The sequence below is a fragment of the Emydura macquarii genome, unplaced genomic scaffold (assembly GCF_026122565.2).
Source record: "Emydura macquarii macquarii isolate MOO-44397 ecotype Brisbane River unplaced genomic scaffold, CSIRO-AGI_Emac_v2 contig_3348, whole genome shotgun sequence".
NCBI lineage: Eukaryota > Metazoa > Chordata > Testudines > Chelidae > Emydura > Emydura macquarii.
Genome location: NW_027133485.1, coordinates 6,142,504 through 6,160,353, shown reverse-complemented (window position 1 = coordinate 6,160,353; position 17,850 = coordinate 6,142,504). Strand labels below are relative to the sequence as shown.

Genomic DNA, 17,850 nt, shown 5'->3' with positions numbered 1-17,850 from the left:
GACCTTGGATTTACATCCTTATTGGACGAGACAGAGAGGCTCAAAGCATGGGTTTCTGGTTCTCTCTCAGTGCCCTGTGTGGCTGCTAGAGTCTAACATGGCCATGGCTGCTTTTTCTACAACACCCAGTACTCCAGTCCCAGGAAAATAAGGGCTCTAGGCGTGGCCCTGCCAGCACACTGTATTTACACACAGGGCAGAATCCCAGCTTCACTCAGAAATACCCGCACGAGCTCGCCTAGGAAATGGGTCAGCAAGAAGAAGGAGAAGAAACTCAGCTGAAGAGTAAGACAGACAGACAGACAGAAGTCTGAGTCTTTAGTGGAAGCTGCTGATTTTCATGACTGAGGAATTTAATCCAGCTGCAGCCTGTGCTGGTAGCAACATGTCCAGATATAACTGGCATCTCGCTCTCCCCACGTCCTTGGTGAACTGCCCTGGATCTGCTCATCCCAGCCAGTACACACCAGCTGGACAGACAAAGTAACCTCCAGTTCAGAGCCACGGGTCTGGTTCACATGAGCTCCCAGACTGGAGCCGGCGAAGGAGAAGAAAGAGAAATCCTTCTGAGTGAGGAAACCTTGGCCTCCCCATGCTGGAAGGGATCTCAGGAACAGCCTCTGTGGAGCGGCTCCAGGGGCCATTAACTCAGGCAAACATCTAGGAACTGTGAGAGCTTGGATTGAGAAGGACTTTTGGATCTGGCCCCACCCCAAAGGAAAGGGATAGAAACACTCCTCTGGGGAAAACCACTGTGGGGAGGGTGTGAGGGGAGCACCAATAAGTTTGCAACTTTGCAACAACTCTGACAGATCCAGCCACAAACCCCAATATTCCCTCCTAGCCTGGGACTTTGGGTCTCACTTCTGAACCAAAGGAAGTGCCGGCCCAACCTTAAAAATTCAAGCGATTCCAACATCCTGGATCTCAGATGCACATACAGGCCCCAAACATCACCATTCCCCCATCCGCAGGCCACAGAGCCCACCCTCCCCAGCTGCACAAAAGGGCTGTCCACTGCACCTTTACATCTCTAAGACCTCTACTGTTTAGTGAGGCAGGCCGCGGTTTTGTTCTTTTCAGTGCAGACTGTCACAAAGGAGCACACACACATTGGACTCTATATCCCGGAGGCTTTGCTTTTGTTCTTTCTTGTGTGTGATTTTAGCTTCATCTAAAATACAAGATATTCAGGCTGAAAGTCTGTGGTTGCTCTTTGTGTTTGGCAAACGTAACACTCAGGTTAATACATATTCAACCCTAACTCTGCGTTAATTGAGGCTTTGCCCAGGAATCAGAAAAACTGGGGAAATCTTAAGTATTGCTTTTTAAAAGAGGTTATTTAATAAAATATTAAAGGAGGAAAATTTTGCATAAATCCCCGCAACAGCTGGGAAGAAAATCACACAGAAATGATCGGCTTGGACCACTGACAGGAGAAGGAGAACAGTCTTCCATTCCTCTAGCTCTTCTCAGACAGAAAGAGCTTTACTGACCATACCAAGGTGGTTATAAACCACAAACAGGAATAATTCTACCCACCACTGAAATGCAGCTGCTTCTGGGGTAGATCATGGCAGTCAGTTAACAGCTTACAGTAACACACCAATACAGTTTAGAGCCTGAAGTAAAGAAGAATCCTGGGTCAAGTTGCAATGGCAGGGGGGAAGGGGGGGTGATTTTCATAGCTACACAGAATGCACTGCCACAACGACAGCAGCAGGACACTACCATGTGCCACTCACAGGCACCCAAATGCCTTGCAGGAGCCCTGCACTGACTAACCCTGGACACGAATTTCCCTGTAGAACATATAAGACTTTCTCAGCCATTACTCTCTTGTGGCCCAGGCTCAGCAGATGGAGGCAAAGGCCTAGGCTACAATGTAAGGCTAAGAACATGCAGAGCAGAGCGGAGAATGCAGGTTGGTTTGAGAGGCGTCCGGCTGGCCCCACTGACGGGAGGGCCTGACACCAGTCAGTGCCATGTTGCCACGATGAGAGGGAGCCGGATCTGCAACCGAGCTGCTATTCAGTGCAAATCAATGGGGATTCATTGCTGCGGACACAGAGCCTGCAAAAGCAGAGAGCTGCCAGCATCAGCCTCACACTGACCTCAGCCTCAGCCTGGGGCAGAACCTGCTCCATTCCAGCTCCCTACATGCCTGTACCACACAGTACAGAGAAGCCACCTACCAGGCATGGAGCAAAGCAAAAGGGTGCCACTGCAGCTCCAGACCAACAGAGGCAGGGTGTGGGGATTGCACCCCAGACTGCGGGATCATGAGACCTCTCCGCTGCTCACCCCCAGGGATGGAGCATCAGTGAGTTATGGCCCCAGCCTTTCGATTCCAGGCGCCTGGGCTCGGGAGAGAAAGTTGGGGCTTGGTAGGCTCTGCTCTAGAGACCCAGAGCCAGACCAGAAAGGGGCTGCAGGTCAGGCCTGAGGCGCCCTGGTAGGGCATTGAGGGGAGCAGGTCTGGAACTGGAGAAGATGCAGATCAGAACTGAGGAGCGTTACAGCGCTGCAGTTGCAGGAGGGATCCAAGACTGAAGTAGGTGCAGGTTAGGATTGAGGCGCCTCTGCAGAGCTGTGGGGTGCCAGGTCTGGAAGAGCAAAGGGTACTGCGAGGCGGGAGCAGGCACTGGGGGGGTGAGGCTCCACCCAGTCCCACAGCTTTGTGGTGGGCGTGGCAGTCACCTGCCTGAAGGTTGCACGTCTTGGGACAGTGCTAGTAGCTCAGGACTAGCCAAACACAAGGGCTCCCTCGGCGTTTCTCTAGAGGGAGGAGCCCCGCACTCTGCGTTTCATGCCAGGGCTCTCTGTGCTCCAGCACCGAAGCGTTCAGTGGACTCAGCTTTTGGAGGAGCCTGCAAACATCCATCTCAATCATCTCCACAGCAATGCCCCAACTTGCCTGCTCCCTCTGCAAACGATCCCTGCCGCAGCAGGCAGGGAAACACCCAACTCCGTCGGCGCCCTTCCACCACCACTGACTCACAGGAGAAACATGAGACGCAGGGGCTGTGGGGGAGGCTAATCAAAGGGGGGCAGATGGGGAGCAGCAAGGATCAGAAAGAGTAAAGGAGAGGAAAAGCCAGCTTGCCTTTCTCTGCAATGCTCAGTCCTCGGAGCCTGGGGCCTTGTCACGCATGCCCAGGTCTCTCCCTCCAATCTCGGCGCCATCACCCCCAGACCAGGGCACAGGATGCTGCATGCAACCTTCAGCGTTAGCTAACATGCCAGGCAGAGCCTCCCCACGAATCCGGATGGGCCATTGCTCACACACAATCCTTCATGGGCTTGTTTCTGCAGCATTCATCAGGAGACGGACCAGCAGCTTGCAGATGTGTTCACATGTACAACCAGCCGGGGGGTGGGTGTGTGTGTCTGTCTACCTCTGGAAGCCTCCTTGCTGCAGCTGAATGATCCCCTTTGGATCCTGGAGAAAGCCCAGCTGTAAATCTGAATAAAGCTAAAGAAATAGAAATCCCCAAGAGAAATGTGCCGTCTCACTGGCGTCCCCGGGCTTAGGGGCTATGCTGGAGGTGGAAAAGGAGAGCTCCAATAAAGGGTGTCTTAGAGCAGGGCTTTCAGCTTTTCACTCTGTGCAATTTCATCTATTTCCAGCTCACATACCAACTCACCATGTGGTCTTGAAAAAGTCACCCTCTGTGCCTCAGTTTCCCCTTCTGTAAAATGGGGAATTATTGTGATGCTGTCTGGTACACGAGTGACCATTTATAACATCATTGATATCAACATTGCAAAATTGCAATAATTTGTACGAGATGCACCATGTCCCCTACCACTGGCAAGGTTATAATTTGCTAAGTACGATAATGTTGTTTATGTATCATCTTTGCATTGTAAATTATGGATATGTGTGATACATCTGTATCCAAAAACCTGTGCTGCGCTACTGGGCGACACCCCTAACAGATCAGCCTGATTGAGGGCTAATCAAGGACTCTCAACTATACAATAAGCCCAGGGAAAGAACCCAGAGGCTACACCATAAGTCATCAGGACATGTAGGAACATGGCTGTGGTCAAGGGGATTGCAAGTGCGTTTCCCTGCACATGTGCTGTGAATTTGTGTTGGAGACAAGCCACATGGCAGGAAGTATAAAAGGCGGCTGCATCATCTCCATCTAGTCTTCATTCCCGCTTCCTACCTCTGGATCAACTCTTCTACATCTGAAGCTGTGAAGCAAAGGACTGAGACCCATCCAGGTACCGGATGTACTCCAGAGCAACTGTACAAGCCTGCAAACACCAACACGGCTAAGAACCTGATATATTTGGACTTTATATGCATGTCATTTGTATGTATCTGATTGCTTTGATCATTTAACATCTCGTCTTGTTTGTTTCTTTCCTTTTATAATAAACCTTTAGTTTTAGTTACTAAAGGATTGGCTGGCAGCGTGGTATTTTGGGTAAGATCTAAACCAACATTGATCTGGTAATGTGGCTGGTCCTTTGGGAATCAGGAGAACATTTTGGAGAAGGGAATAGAGTTTTAAATAACATCTCTCTTTACTGGACCTAGTTGCTCGTTGGGAGCCAGAGACTGAAATGCAATAAAGGGGGCTGTGTGCTTCTTCTTGTGACTCTTTGATAACCAGTGTTGTGTGGGGAGGGGGAGAGGGGGGATTCAGGAGCACGGTTTGTGACTGGTTGGTGAATCTAGCTGCAGTGTTAGCCGCCAGTTTGGGAGACTCTGCTCTCCTGCTGCAGCCTGCCCTGACCGTGGCATTTTCAGGTGGGCTGCCCACGGCTCAGAGGGTTGCACTCATCATCTCTCTCCAGGCTCACTGTAGCCTCTTAAGGATTTCTCACAGGTTACAAGAGAGTCAAGGCAAGCTTGCTCCTGTTTAGGGCAGTTTAGGACTTGTGCTGTGCCACCTGCTCCAGTGCCCGTTCCCTGGCAGAGGGCAAACCTGGTGCTCACATCACAACCCCGTTCTCTCTCTCTCAAAATGGGGTGACCATCACCATCTGGTCACAAGCCCTGGAGGGTTAATTAGCAAAGGTTTGCAAGTGCATCCCCATAGACATGTATTTTACATTGCAATGAGGATCCCAAAGCCCTTTACAGCCTACATAGCACACCATAATGCAGCCACTTCTGGGGAGGGCAAGTGAAAAGCATGCTGTACAGCTGTGGTGGAGAGGACCGGTTTTGGCCATGAATGTTTCTGGAAAAAACCATGGGATCTGAGCCATCGGTGCTGGAACTAGGGGTCCTGGGGGTGCAGCCGCACCCCTTGGCTTGAAGTGGTGTCCATTATATCCAGGGCTTATAGTTTGGTTCAATGGTTCTCAACACGGCCACTATAAAACCTGTTCCAGCCCCTCTGATCTGAGCTGGATTTTTAAATGTCTCAGAGCCCAGCTCACAGTAAATGGTTTGGGGACTCAACCTATTTCTACCAGGGGAAGGGTGGAGACAGCCCAGCTGGGACTTGGAACCGTGCCACTGGGGCGTCTGTCCTTGTCCAAAGCAGCTGAAGCAATCGTCTGTGAACTCCTCTTCTCCCTCCATGAAGACTGACGAGAGCTTGCTCTGTGAGCATTGCCCTCACTCGGCTTCTTGCATGGGCTAGGAAGGGCCCATGCTGCACGAGGATTAAGATCCCAGCTTTGCGCCTCTCCTTAGAGCCAGTTCAATAACCAGTCAGGTGGCTTGGGCAGAGTTAGCTGCCCTAACAAGCTCCTTCTACATTGGGAATGACGCTGGTTCTTTCAGGCAACACACGTTCTGAGCCCGCGTCTGCTCGCCTCTCCCCTAGACACATCATCTCCTCGAGAGGTGACTCATTCACCCCCCGATTCATACTGGGGGCGAGCACAGGCCAGCTGCCCCCTAGCGTGCCTCCACTTCCTCACCCGTCACACCTTCGCTTCTCTACCTGTCCCTGCTCACCTCCACACCCAAACACACCCTCCCATCTCCCCAGCACACACCGCTCGCTCCAAGGCAACTTTTGGAAGGACATCACTGACTTGGAAAGCTCTTCGTCTCCTTATCTGGCAGTGCTTTCTAATGGCTGCAGCACAGGACAGGCCTGGGAGCCAGGACTCCTGGGTTCTATTTCCTGCTGACCATTGTGTGATAAATCACGTAGGCCTAAATGTTCAGAAGCAACTGCTGGTTTTGGGTGTCCACCGGAGACGCCCAGACCCAATATGCAGAGCAATCTCAGATCCCATTGACTGCTATGGGCAGTGAAGGATGCTATTTTACAATGACCCGTGGCCCAGTCCTGATGTGCTTAGCCAGTTTTTACTCAGTTCCTACTTAGGCTTCAAAAGGAGTAAACCCAAGTAAGGGGGCCCGGGTTCCTAGGTTAGGAGCACAAGGCATAGCCCAATAGCAGGACTTAGGGGATGGATGACAACCACATTTCTCCCCTCTTTTTAAACATTCTCTTCTATTTGCTAAAGAAACTTGTCTGGAATCCAAGCCCTTGTTGTTCTGTGAGTTTTGTATCCGGATGTGCATCCTCCTGGAACACAGCAGCAACGTGCTCTTTCAAGGCCAGAGGAAAAGTGCAACAATATTTCTGATGGCATTGGCAGTGACACCCCTTTCAGTTACAGAGACTATTGGCAGTCTCTTTCCAAACCCATTATTTTCCAGAGGTTGCAATCCGTCTTAAACACCTCGCTAGGCTGAGAGGTTCAGAGCCTACACCTCGGCCCAAGAAATTTTCTTCTGACAATAAATAAATAAGCTATGTTTCCATTTCTAACTCCAGTTAGGATTCCACATGCAGCAGGAAATATAAAGCTACTGCAACACATACACCAGCTCTTGATAAGACCCAAAGTGAAAAAACAACCTGGGTATTTTGTTTTCTCCAACCAATTCCCCCTGCACACATGGAAAGCTACAGCCTTGGCCCAGTAGATTATAACCAGGCAAAGATCCATAAAGGAATAAGTCTTGATGCAGTCCACTATAGGAATTACTACATTGGAAAAGATTGATGGTCCATCCAGTCTAGCAACCTCCCTTCAGCAGTGGCTTGTACCAACCACTTTAAAAGAAGGGAACACACCTTTTTGCACAATACTGGCTCATCAAAGAAAATTCCTTCCTGACCCCAGTTGGTGATCAATGCGTGCCTTGAAGCATGAGGATTGGTGGCCACGAGGAATTTCATCTTTTCTAACTGCAGATGTCATTCTTATCACAATATTTAGCAATTCTCTACCAACCCCCACATAAGGATCTAAAAGCACTTTGCTAATATTTAAGGATAAATCCTCACAACACACCGGAGAAGTAAGTAGTCACATTATTATCCCCAATTCACCGATGGAGACAATTTGAGACCCAGAGATTCCATGTGACTTGCTCAAGGTCACACAAACATCAGAACCTAGGTTTCCTGAAGCCCAGTTGCATGCTCTGGCCACTAGTCAACACTGTCCTCCCTCTGAGTATTCCTACACTGCCCATCTAAATTCCACAGGTTAATTACATGCTGAATAAAACAAATCCATGACCACAGTGGCAATAAGCAGCAGTGGACTCTACCAAGTCCATAGTCTCCACATAAGGCCTGGCATCAATGCACGTTAAAAGCAGGAAAGGTTGAGGCGCAGCAGTGTAACTCCAGGGCCTGACCCAACAGCCCGTACTGAGGCAAAGCTCCAGTGGGAGTCAGGATTAGGACCCCGAGGGAGGATAGAGCACCCACAGTAACGCAACAACTCGGCCTTTCAGATTTAGGGGCACACCTTCCCCATCACTCCAGCACTGGGCTTAGAACAGCTGATCTGTATCTCTGCTCCTGACTGGCCCCGGCTCCCCTTAATATGGCTGTTCCAATCCGTCAATAACTTCAGCCTCCTAACAGTCCCCACCCCTCTGCCCGGGGCCTCTGCCTGCCCTCCTGAGAAAAGCCACCTAACAGGTTTTAAGATAAATACAGATTTGCTCTGGAGTCAGAGGAGGAGCCCGGAGACCCTGGAGAGCACAGCGGGGCAGACAATACGGAGAGTAAGGAGGTGGTGGCAAGCAGCAAGCGGACCACTTCAGACTGTGATCTCGGCAAGAGCTGTACCAGGCCGGCTCAAGTCAGAGCACAGATGGGGCTGAGGCCACCAAGGAAAAGCCAGCGTTGCACCAAGTGCTGCTAGTGACTGAACATGCTGAGTGAGGACTGAACCACGACACCAGCAAGGTGCCAGCGGACATTGTGTTGCTGGAGGCGCTGCCGTGGTCATTGACCCCCTAGAGGTACTGGAGATTTGATAATCCTTTTTTCTGCAGGTGCTGGTGCACGAGCATGTGGCCAACACACCCAGGCTAACGCCTGCTGCCTATTTACATCCCTGGTTCGTTTTCAGTTGGATGCATTGTTCTTCTTCACTTCCTGTCCTAAACTTCTGAAGAGTTGCAGAGCACTGTCAAAGTACTGCTGTACTCCACCCCACAGCTGGCTGCATTTCAGCCCCAGGTGAAACAAGTCACACATTGCATCTGGAGGAATTAACGCGGCTCTATAAATATCAGCTATTAATGTGACAGCTCAGCGATCTGATTCCCGAATCCTGGTTCACACAGGGAGGAGGGAGGCAGCTTACAGACATGAGCCCATGACGTAACACCTCCTTCCATGTGCACATACTTTACCATGTGGTCAGCAGCAACCACACGTACTCCCTGTGCATTGAGCCAACATGCAATCAAGGCTCTACCACTCACATCCTTGCACATACATCCTGCTGCCCACCACACGTCCTGCCACACATAAAGGCCCTGCTATAGGTACATCAACCCTATCCCACACGTTCTCACACTGAGCTGGATATTTCAGAGTTTGGGTGGGGGGTTATTATTTGGGGCGCTGACTCCTGCTCTCTCTTACCCAAGAGAAACAAGACCTATGATGCCAGCATTACAGCCCTCCTGTGACGCTTCACCCAGGCTCTATCCTTCTCCCAGTGGACAGCAAGAGCCTTCACCATTACAGCAGCTTGCTGCTTTCCTTGCGTGCAAAAGGGAGGTGGGACAGAGAAGTGCAAAGACCTAAGAGCAGGGAACAGGCCTCTCTCAACCCATTTCTCCTTATGGAACCAGCTGGTGTTGGACAGGAAGTGGGAGCAAAGCAGGCAGTGGAAGCGAGGGGAGCTAGCAACGGGGAGCTGCCAGGCACAGCACTGACGGGCTGCTTCCACCACAGACTTCCCTCGCCCACCTGTGACCTCAAGGACATGGGAGAAGCCTTGTGAAACTATTAAATGGAGAGTCCCCTTCCCCTCCTCTCGGGGAAGGCGGAGATGTCACCTGGGTGGGGACCCAGCCTATCAGAGCTAAACGCTGGAGGTGGCTCTCCTGTGAGAGGAGCCCATTCATCCTGGCCACCTCTGCAGATCTACCCCAGGAGCATGAGTTAGCCTGGGGGAGGAGAAGTGGTTTTAGCCAGCGTCAGCAGGTGTCCTGGCAAACCAGCGCAGCAACCCCGGCAGCCTCCCCGCAGTGAGTCCCAGGATTCTGCCCCACAGACCATGGAGAAGCTGCTGGCGCGGGCTAGTGGGGTGGTGGTGGCAGGAATCCACCTCATTTCTCCAAACCCGGCAGCCTGGTGAATTTTCAAAAGCAGAGTTGCCCCCGGGAACACGGGCCCGGCCACTGAACGGAGCCATTTCAAAGGAAATGACTCCTGTGCTGGTGAGAGGGCTTGGTCCGGCAGCCCCACCGACTGAATGCAGCCGCATTGCCTACCCAGGAGAGGAAGGAGGGAGCGACGGTTCTGCCTCCGTGGCCCACCCAGCTCTGGGCTCTCTACACAGACTGCCAACCAAGGGGGCCGTTAAAGCCCCACATGATGGTAGCTTCCGATGGCCTCTCCCCTGGTCTGGTCAGTCTGTTCACTTGCCTTTACAAATCAGAGTTACTAGCTACCTGTCTGACATGCTCAGCTGTCTCCACCCTGCAGGGTTCAGGACATTGCGAGGGAAGGGTCACAAAGGGTCACAGACCCGGGAAACAATCGAGCCAGGTCGCCGAGGGGCACGCTCCCAGCACTGCCTGGCCACAGCTGCTACTCCCCGATGATGGTAGAAGACCCAGTTCTCTCAGACAACTGGAGACCCCAACAGACACCGGGCCAGGCTGCGGGGCAGCCACCAGTCACCTTTGCATGGGGCTATTCCCTCCAGTGTCTGCTGCACAGCTGGGGAAGGCTCAGCTGTGGACCACACCAAGAAGGAAGCAGTGTGAACGTGGAACCCGGCGCCGGTGCCAGCGGTGTCCCAACTGCAGGCTGGCTCTGCTGGCCATCTTGTTTCCACTAGGTGCAGTTTGGCCAGGAGCCACGTTCCGCTGCCATGACTCAGCGAGCGCCTGGCGTGCCCGTCCCGATAAGGCTGAGATAAAGAGCTCTGGTCTCCATGGAGTTCAAGGGCTGAGAAGGCCCTTACAGAGGGAGTGGGGGGGATAAGGTGCCACAAACCTTGTGGGGCAAGGAGTGGGATTCACCCCAGTGCAGGGTGGGCCGAGTTTGATCCAGTATGGAAGGAGGGGGGTTGTTTCCATGGAGACGTAAAGGTTTGTAATTTTTTGGGTATTAAGGCCAGCCCAGGGTGGGGCTGGGTTATAAGAACAAAGTGTCCAACGACAAACATGGTGTTAGGCAGGGGAGAGAAGGATCAGGTTACAGGTGACCGGCAGGGCAGGTACAGCTCCAGGAATCAACCCAAAAAGATGCCTTGCCCCCAGTTCCTGGGAGGAAGAAGGAGAACCCTGGACTCCTGATTCAGCCTCACCCTGGGGTGACCCCATCTTCTGCCCCCTCTTTCCCTGCCTTGTAGGAATTCCCCTGCTGTGGCCCCTCCTGGCGGGGATCAGAGGAAACAGACGCCCTGCCGGGGAAGCGTTCAATGCAGCAGCAGACGTCTGAGCAGCCACTGCCGCTTCTGCCCCGGTCTGCAGAGAGGATCACACTTGGGCCTGAACTGCCCCTGCACCGAGCCTTGGCGCAGCAGTGTGAAACTGACCGGGTTCTCCCAACAGCTTCCTTCCCACGCTGGCTTGCACCACAAGTGCTGTGTCCAGGAGCAGGCAGCGCTGGTAACCATCCAGGGGAGAGAAGGGAGGCAGGGAAAGGAGGAGAGAGAAATCAGGAGGAGAGGAAAGGTGAAGACAGAAGAAAACCCATGGAAAGGAGGAGACACGTCCCCAAAGTGCAAGCGGGGAGTGGGCACCGCGCCGGTTGGCGCAGCAGCTACATGTTGGGGACTGAACTGGACCCTCCGTCCACAGACTCACAGGGGCTGCGAGCATGGGGGAGTGAACACCGCATTTGCCAGCACCCCCTTCTGCCCAGCTGAAGTATCTGCAGCACTAACAGGGGAGGGAGCCACCTCCAGGCCTCCTGCAGAGCAGGAGCTATGGTGCGCGGAAGGAGAATGGGGGAGATGGGAACCTCACCTCCAGCCCCAAACACCCTCCCTGCCCGAAGAAAGACGAAAAGGCTGAGCCAGAGAGCGACGCCCGGGGCGGAGGGCAGGGGGAACGGCAGAGACACAGGGTTGGCGGGATGGAGATGTTTAATGTGCAGGGGAAGAGTCTCTCCAACTTATTTGGCTACTGGTCCAATTATCAGTGGTAATTAGCCAGCCGCAGATCCATCCCCCCAACCCCACTTGACAGACCATGAATGAGGAGGGGGTTGGGGGTGGAGAGTATTCCCTGAAATAGAGAATGTGATTAACCCCCTATCCTGGGGAGAGGGGAATCCACATTCATGTAAACCCACACGCTGGCATGTTCCCCGCCCCCACCCCAACAGGGCTGAATCCCTGGCCCCAGAGGCCGGCCACACTCTGCAGAAGGAGAGAGGGTACCTCAGCAGCCTGGCCTGCTGCCCCGGGGCCTTCCTCATGCCGCTCCCGAACACACCCTGCCCCCAGCCTATTGATCCCAGCCTCACACTGCAACGTGCTGAAACGACACAATGCAAAGGCTTTCGCTTCACGGCCTCTGTTTGTCTCCATGGAGCTGGGGCAGAGAACAAACAGAACTCGTCCCACGTTTTCTCAGCACCTCCTGCCCGATGCCCTTTCCCCCTCTTTCCTCCCCCTCTTCTTCCTCCCTCCCTCCCCACCCCTATTCACTCTCCTTCCTCCCCTCCCCCCCCAACATTTGTAATGTCCCCATCACTGTAACGTCTAGGTCTTCCTTTCGGGTGACCCACGGGGATGCCAGCAGAAAGGCTCATGTTCCTGCTGCACTAGGTCAGGGAAAGCCTGCTCCTGTGCACTGTCCCCCCCAGTTCAGCAGGAGCTAGCCCTGGCATTCATGGTGTGCTCATCACCATAGCATCTAGGCACCAGGAAGGGAGCTGGCTCCCCCAGAAGCATCACATCGAGCCCCCAGTGGGAGCACGTCTGATATTCTCAGCTAGGAAGGTAGCAGGTGACATGTCATTCACCAGCCTCACATTGCAGGGCTGGCGATCCAGCGAGGAAGAACTTGAATCTGATCAGGGAACGGATCTGCTTGGAAATTGGTCAGTCTTCACATCCCAGGAGAATGGGGGGCAGAGGTTGGTGGTGGATGTTCCCATGTGGGTTGGGCTCCCTCCTCATTGCTCCCCCAAGACTCTTCCTGTCTAGTGCCTCTCCAGCAACTGCAGCTCAGATGGAGAGGCGTCGGGTGCACATCACGGCCCTCTGCCCCATGCAGTCACCAAGAAATAATGAAGGCCCTGAACCAGGCAGGGGAGAGCCAAAAGGGACAGAAAAATCCTCTCCCAGGAAAGCCTGACCACCTTCCCCACGCCCGGCCCCAGCCTGCCAGGTCATCTCCCCTCTCCCTGCCCTTCCCCAGTCTCACACCGACTGACCGGGCTCTTGCCTCCACTCACTTGGACCTGCTTTAGTCCTCACAGATTTGCTTTCCAGTTCCTCCCATACTAATGTGTAACCTGGAACCCACCCCCCATTCCTGGTACCTATAACCCCCTCCCCACCAGCTGACCACTCAGTTTCATTCTGCATGCACCATTTTGAATGAGCCCCAGCCAACAGTCTCAGGCGCCTCCATGCTGTTGTCTAAACCGCAGGCACCGCCCCCCCCCAACTCAGACACCCCCAGGGACTTGCTCATGGCCTTACCCTCACTCCCAACACCAGCCAAGGAGCATTACAAGGAAGTGGAGGGCAGCCCTGGCACAGAAAGAGTTTGCCACAATCCTTCCTCATTGCTAAACTTTGTGGGATTATCCCACAGCCTGTCCCAGCCTCCCAGCGTCCCTCCTGCTACCTGCACTGAGGAGTTACAAGGGCATGTGAAAACTGAGACATGGCAGATCCAGGCTAGATTCAGATGGGGTGCAAGTGACTGATTGGTGAATGGGTCTCAGACTTAGAGCTGGGAATTTGTTAGCTTGACCCCAAATCCCAGAATTCCGATGGGGTCTGGCAATATCCCACAATGCACTGCGAGAGAAAAAAACCCCAGAATGCATAGAGCCATGCATGCACCATGGGCTCTGTGTGATTATTTCCAAAAAGCACAGAGCTGTGTGGATGCAACGATTCACAGGGGAAGGCGCGTAAGCCAGCATAACCAGAGTGGTATGGGTGCCCCTCTTTTGGGATAGTTACATCTGTAAAGTTACAGCAGAAAGCACAGATCAAAAAAACCTGCTCAGGTAAACAAGCCCTTCCACCTTGCAGGGCCAGAGGAGAAGGTGAAGCAGGAAAAGCAACTCACGGGAGGGCTTTGCTAAAGCACAGGAGAAAGACAGGACAGAACTTCAATTGTTAAATTAAAATTTTTCTCAGCTAGGGTAATTAACCATTAACAACTTCCCAGGGGTCACGGGGGATTCTCCATCACTGGCAATTTTTAAATCAAGACTAGATGCTCTATTTCCAACAGGAATGAATTCAGGGAAGTCCTATGGCCTGTGTTATATAGGAGGTCAGATTAGATGATCACAATGATCCCTTCTGGTTTTACAGTCTATGACTTTACCCCTACTTCTAGCCACTCAGAACAGAAATCACTCTGCCAGATATGTCCCCTTACCAATGGGTAATCCTCCACTTCCTATGCTACTGCCAGATTCGACTTGCAGGCTCTCAGAAGAGAAATACAGTACAATGGAAATACAGCCCAACCAGGCTGAAAACAGGCTGACGTAGAAGAGCACGGTGCCCTTCTGTTAGTCAGTGTAGTTTAGAGCAGAGCTGCTCAACCTCTTCAACAGTGTAACCCTGGAAATAGTTCTGGGGGGCCCCAAGCAGCCATAAGGAAGGGGGGCTAGTTGAGAACCCACAGTCTGGAGGAAAAGGCATTCACCTGACTGCTCTGTGCCTCAGTTTTCCCATCTGCAAGACACCAACCTGCCTCCCCTGTGAGTGTGAGGGTTACTGAGTCCGCTCATCCACCTGCTTTTGTTCCCCCAAGTGGCTCCTGGCCCCTCTCTGCTCTCCTTCCAGGTGAGCTCCAAAGGGGAAACAATGTTGGGGCTTGTGCCCTTTCTTTGCTTCTTTCTGTAGGACAGAGACAGTGGAGGGGGAAGGGATTTCCAAACAGACTCTTCAGGGGTTGTTTGCTTTGGTTAATACCCATTTAACTTCAACAAATAATTAACCCTTTGGATAAAGGCAGCCTTTGTTACTGATTCAACACCCTCCCCCTTCAGTTAAGGAGTTAAGGCTCCAGAGCAACCCTGAGATCTCCCAGAGGTGCCTCAGTTAAAGCTGATATTTCTAAGGTAGAAGCCAAACACCCCACAAGTCTTCCTTCCCCCCCATAAAGCAGCCGGGAAGGGCACCCATTCCTTTTTAACCCTTTGCAGGTCACCTTTAAGCCAGGGCTGGTGGGTAGTTTTGCTTAGTTTTGTCCCACCCTAAGCCTGCGCAGAAGATTTTGAACTCAGGCTGGGTTCATGTTTACCTTGCGGACAGTCTGGCTCACCCATTCCAGCCACACCTGTGTAACCTGCTGACAGTAAAGTCAGAATGAAGCAGAAGGAGCAAGTGGTGTCAGACAGTGGGATTCCAGCAGGACCCACGTCTCCAGTAAGGGCACTTCCCCCACCCCTCCAAACTCTCTCTGTCTGAACCCGAAGTGTTCCAGCGTGAGCAGGGTGTCAGTAACACACCCAGGCACTGGCTGAAAAATTCACCCACAGAACCAATAGGAGACACACTCCCCTTCTGGAGGCATCTTGGGGAGTGTTTATTTACATGGGGGAGTCCAAACTCTCCCCCTACAAAAATATTGGCAAAAGAGAGGGCGCAGCTGATGCCCGCTGAGAGAGGCAGAGAACTGACAGCTGGAAAAGACCTATTAGAGTCCATCTATGCTCCCTTCCCCCTGCTCAGCCAATACAGGTCTGGTCCCAAGAGTCAGTGCTCTGATGTTTTCACAAGTCTAGTTTAAAACTAGAAGAAGTGGGGTTCCCACAGCCTCCTAGAGCTCCCTGCCAGGAAATATGTCCTGATACTCAAGGGCGAGGGAACATGCAGCGAGGTGCACACGCTGAAATGGGGGAGAGCTTTGCTCTCACAAAGCACACAATTTGGGATTCGGGGCAGCTCCTAGAGAGCCCTTCCAAGCCAGGTGTCACTCACTGGCCTCCAGGAAGCGGAGGCTGCACTGGTACATCACAGGCATTTCGATTATTACCCATTTGCTTCGATCAAATTTGGGTATGAAACTTAAAAAGTAGCAAGTGGGAGGCAGCTCGGTTCGTCAGTCGCCACACACAGGTCTGTTTGGGCCGGATGGTCCCCCCAGTGGGGATCCTTCCAGTTTCGGTGATCACCGGAAGGGGGATAAATAAAGCCCAACCCCCAGACTTTGCACTTGCGCGGCACTTCTCTATGCAGAGATCTCACAGCACCGTACAAAGAGGGGGAAACTCCAGCGCAAAGAGGAGTGAGGTCTCCTACAGCGAGGCAGCGTCAGAAGCAGCACAAGAAGCCAGGTTTCCTGACTAAGTCCCCTCTGATCCATTAGACTAGAGTGCCCCACTTCCAGGAGCTTTTGCCAAGCCCAAGAACATAGGAGTAGCATGGACCTCCCACACCATCAAATCTAGTCCCCTGCCTGCCCCCTCAAGTAACTATCATAACATCCCGTTCATGACCTTGTCGTGCTCCTCCTTAAAACTAGGGCCCACCACTATTCCCACTGGGAGGCTGTTCCAGAACCTCCCTTCTCTGATGGTTAGAAACCTTCTTCTCATTTTCAGCCTAGATCCCTATTCAAGCGCCGACTGATACCCCTTCCAACCTCCCCCCTACACACACACACACACACACACACACACACACACACACACACACACACACAGGGCTGAGGGAACAATTGCAAATACAGCAAAAGCTAAAGGATGAGGCCCATTTCAGTGTCTGAGCCAGGACAAAACCATTACAAGAACTTTAATTTCATATAGAATAGTTCCAGAGGGGTAGCTGTGTTAGTCTGTATACAGCAAAAACAACGAGAGTTCTGTGGCACTTTAAAGACTAACAAATTTAATATTTGTAGACAGAAGCTTTCGAGAGATTTCAGCTCTCTTCTTCACATGCAGAGAGCTGAAATCTCTCGAAAGCTTATGTCTACAAATATTAAATTTGTTAGTCTTTAAAGTGCCACAGAACTCTCCTTGTTTGAATTTCATAGATTTCCAGCTTGCTCCAGTTCAGCCGTTGAACTGATGGGGGATCTTGGTGGGGGAGGGGTACCCCAGCAGGCCCAGTATCTCGGAAACGTGTATCCAGCTAGCAAGGAATCAAGCCTCATATCTCCCCTGATACCCGAATCCAGCAAGAAGGGAGATGGCCCATTCACCACCTCACCCCTGCTCTCGCTCTCCTGAGTTCTTAAACTTTTCACACTCTGAATCCACGGAACCGGAGCAGAGAAAGCCTGGAATTTGTACCCCCTGCAACCAGCTAAGAACAGGGTATTGTTCAGAGTTTTACTTTCTGCCTTTATATTGCGGTCTCCTGCAGTGGAGGTGTCTTCCCAGCAAGGAACAAGGCGGAAAGCATGGGTCAAAGGCAAATCCACTCCTTACCCTCCCCACTCCTCATGGTGTGGGTTGGACAGAGATATCGGAAGAGCAAAAATGGGAGTCAATATTGTGCTTAACCAGGGAGAAAGAAAGGTCCATGTAAGAATACAGTGCATGTAAACAGCAAGTCACTTTCATACAAGGGTCTCAAGACACTTTGCAGACAGTCATTAAACCTGGTGCAGTGTTTTAGAAGAAGGGGAAACTGAGGCACAGAGCGAGGAAAGCAACTTGCTCAAGGCCACTCAGCGAGGTAGTGGCAAAGGTGGGACTACAACCCAGGAGTTTTGGCTCCCTGCCGCCTGCCCTAACCACGGGGGCCATCAACTAGCTGAGAAGAGAAAAACAAATCGGTAACGAACTCGATGGATGTTAACGGCACTGACAATGCTGAAAAGCCGCGGTCGCTGACAGAGAGCACAATGAGCATTTCACCCGCCCCAAAGCAGATTAGGATCTTCTCAGCTCTCGCACACCGAGTCCCAGCCCCAACTAACCGGGGCAGAGCCAGCAATGTGCACTTGCAGCAGACTGCAAAACTCCGGGAATCTCCGACTCCCGCCCCAGACTCCTTCCAGCCTCTGAAAAAAAGTCCTTAGATAGCTGCCTGAAACCCCCGCATCGCACAGCACCGATACAGACGCCACCTCCTTACCCACAGCAGCCCAACCTTGGGAACAAGGGCACGGGCACAAGCTGTCTGGGCACTGCCCCTACTATGTGCTAACACGCCAGCCCCAGAGCTCGGACTCCCATCCTGCTAGCAACAGGCTGCGGCTCGTGACTG

At 52.4% G+C, this 17,850-nt stretch overlaps 1 protein-coding gene across 2 annotated transcripts in view; it reads right to left on the bottom strand.

Annotated features, from left to right (window-relative positions):
* NHSL3 (NHS like 3) overlaps nt 1-17,850 on the bottom strand; it is a 50,745-nt gene that overhangs the window by 22,573 nt on the left and 10,322 nt on the right. The gene's annotated exons all lie outside the window — the stretch shown is intronic.